This window comes from Ursus maritimus, assembly GCF_017311325.1.
Source record: "Ursus maritimus isolate PB19 chromosome X unlocalized genomic scaffold, ASM1731132v1 scaffold_X1, whole genome shotgun sequence".
In the NCBI taxonomy this organism is placed as follows: Eukaryota; Metazoa; Chordata; class Mammalia; order Carnivora; family Ursidae; genus Ursus; species Ursus maritimus.
In genome coordinates, this window is record NW_024423319.1 from 79,546,703 (window position 1) to 79,549,648 (window position 2,946).

At 38.6% G+C, this 2,946-nt stretch overlaps 1 protein-coding gene and 1 long non-coding RNA gene across 3 annotated transcripts in view; both read left to right on the forward strand.

The window, feature by feature from the left end:
* IQSEC2 (IQ motif and Sec7 domain ArfGEF 2) overlaps positions 1-2,946 on the forward strand; it is an 81,811-nt gene that overhangs the window by 40,574 nt on the left and 38,291 nt on the right. The window lies entirely within an intron of this gene.
* Positions 13-2,946, forward strand: part of LOC121103044 — a 12,797-nt gene continuing 9,863 nt past the window's right edge. The window contains exon 1 of the long non-coding RNA XR_005835164.1: positions 13-273. This is a non-coding gene — a long non-coding RNA (uncharacterized LOC121103044). The remainder of the gene's footprint in view (positions 274-2,946) is intronic.

The window sequence follows — 2,946 nt, forward strand, 5'->3', positions numbered from 1 at the left end:
CCACCTCCCACCCCTTCTCTTCCATTCCCAATCCTCCAACACCCATTCCTCCCAGTCTTCCCTCTCCCCTTCCCCACTCGCTCTCACTTCCTTGTCCCTACTCCCCATCCTGCCTCTCCCCTCCCTCCCTGTCTCTCTCTCTGTCTCTCTTTCTCTCTGTCTCTTGCTGTCTCTCAGGTCCACAGCGTCTCATACTCTACACCAGTATTGCTGTCCTACTCAGGTCCTTGACTCCATGAAGCTTACCCCCTCAGGCAGGCTGGCAGAGAGCAGGTAAGAGCTAGACCCATCCCTCCCCCCATCCTTCACCCTTCCGGACAAATCTGCCACAGCATTGCCAGACCCCCTCCCCCATCTCCCTCTAGCCCCTGGAATGAATGTAGAATGGATGTCTGAGCATGTGAGGAGAGTGACTGGGAGACCAGGTAGGAGACCAAAGAGGACATTCAGGTTCTGTTTGTAGTTTGTCCTTCCTTAAAAATCCTTCCCTAGATACCTGCCCCCCAAAGTGGGAGTGGTCGGTTCAAGAATATGTCATATTTGAGCTGTTTTGAAGGATGAGTAAGAGTTTGCCAGTTGGATAGGATGGGGAAGGGTGTTTAGGCAGAGGGAAAAATCGCCCACACCTTTGAGAACAACATTATTTCCAAGTTAATTGGAAATCACATTTTACATTTTCTAATTGTAATGCAATAACATGAAATATTCATAGCAACGGCAAAAAGGTTAGGTCTATTTGAAAGTTGAAAAATACTTGGGTGAAAGAGGAAACAAGAATGGAATTTATAGACTATTTAGGATAAGTATCAATTATAGACTATTTAGAATAAATGTCAACGGGAATACTATATATCAAAACCTACGGGATGTGACCATGGGGGATTCCGAGAGGAGAATTTATAGTCTTAAATGCTTTTATTAGAGAACAAGACAGTTTAAATTAAATGAACTAATTATTCCACTCAAGAATTTAGGAAAAGAACAACCAAAAGAAAGCAGAATAAAGTAATCACTATAGATAAAACCAGAAATTAATGAAATAGAAAACAAAAGATTTGATAAACTAAGAGGTGGTTTTTGAAAAGACGAGTAAACTAGACAGACCGTCCTCTGGCAAATAGGACAGAGAAAAAGGCAAGAAAGACATAAATAAAATAAGGTATGATGGGGCGCCTGGGTGGCACAGCGGTTAAGCGTCTGCCTTCGGCTCAGGGCGTGATCCCGGCGATCCGGGATCGAGCCCCACATCAGGCTCCTCCGCTAGGAGTCTGCTTCTTCCTCTCCCACTCCCCCTGCTTGTGTTCCCTCTCTCGCTGGCTGTCTCTCTCTCTGTCAAATAAATAAATAAAATCTTTAAAAAAAAAAAAAGGTATGATGAAGGGGATTTAACCACAGATTTTGAAGAGATGAAAAAAGTCATAAAAGATGCTTTTATACTTTTGTACCAATAAATGTGAAACTCTAGATGAAATGGGTGGTTTTCTAGGAAAATAAAAATTACCATATTGATTTAAGGAGTGACAGAAAAGCTGAATAGAATAGAACAATATAGAAGAAGTTAAAAAGATGGTCAAAGTTTTCTACTCGGAAATGGTACCAGGGCCCAGTTGGTATTATGGAAGTTCTGGTGTGATGGAAGTTCTATAGAATCTGTAAAGATCGGATAATAGAAAAAAATGGACAGCTTCCCAGTTCATTCCAGAAAGCTAGTATAACTGGATAGGTTTAGACAAAAAAAAAAAAAAAGAAAAGAAAAGAAAAGAAAGAAAACTATAGCCTAATCTGCCTAATCTCATATATTAATAAAGTCACAAATATTTTAAATAAAATAGTATCAAACTGAATCCATCAGTGTATCGAAAGAAGAATGTATCGTGACAAATGAAGGTTTGTCCCAGGAGCACAGGGATTGTTCAACATTAGGAAAGCTGTTATTGTAATGGATTACATTAATAGATTAAGGTAAACAGAACATATACCTATCACCATAAATGCTGAAAAAATAATCTGATAGAATTACACATCCGTTCTTGATTTTAGAACTCTTAGTAAGTGTCCTAGTTATATCTTGCTGTATTGGGGTAATTTGTTACACAGCAATAGATAACTAGTATAGTAAGCTATTAGTGAAAATGTCCTTAAATTGATAAAGAATTTTTTTATCAGAAACCAAAGACAATCATCAAATGTAATAGTGAAATACTAAATAAACTGCCATTAAGTTCAGGAACAAAGTAAGTGTGACTGCCATCACTGTCACTAACCAACATATTTTCTAGAAGTTTTAACCAGTGGGGTAAAAAAAAGAAAAAAGTGGTATAAATATTAGGAAGAAAGACTCAGAATTAGCACTCTTTGAGGATGATGTGGTTGTCTACTTAAATAATCTAAGAGAATAAAAGGAATATTTATTAGAACTAATAAGAAAATTATGTGAGATAGCTAGATAAAAGATAAATATATACCCAAACCATTAGCTTCTCTGAATACCGGCAATATCTAATCAGAAGACATAGTAGAGGGGCGCCTGGGTAGTGCAGTCATTAAGTGTCTGCCTTTGGCTCAGGGCGTGATCCCGGTGTTCCGGATCGAGTCCCACATCGGGCTCCTCCACTGGGAGCCTGCTTCTTCCTCTCCCAATCCCCGCTGTGTCCCTCTCTCGCTGGCTGTCTCTCTGTCACATAAATAAATAAAATCTTAAAAAAAAAAAAGAAGACATAGTAGAAAAAGATTTCCTTCACAATAGTAGGGGAAAATGATAAAATTCCTAGGAATTGACAAGAAACATGAAATACTTCTCTGTAGAAAACTAAAATTTCACCAAAGTTTGTGAGAAGACTTGAATAGTCAAGCGTCCTATCCTGTTCCTGGATGGGAAGATTGAATATGGTAAAAATGATATTTTTTCCCTCAATTTGGTCAAAAGGTTCAATGCATTTCTCATTA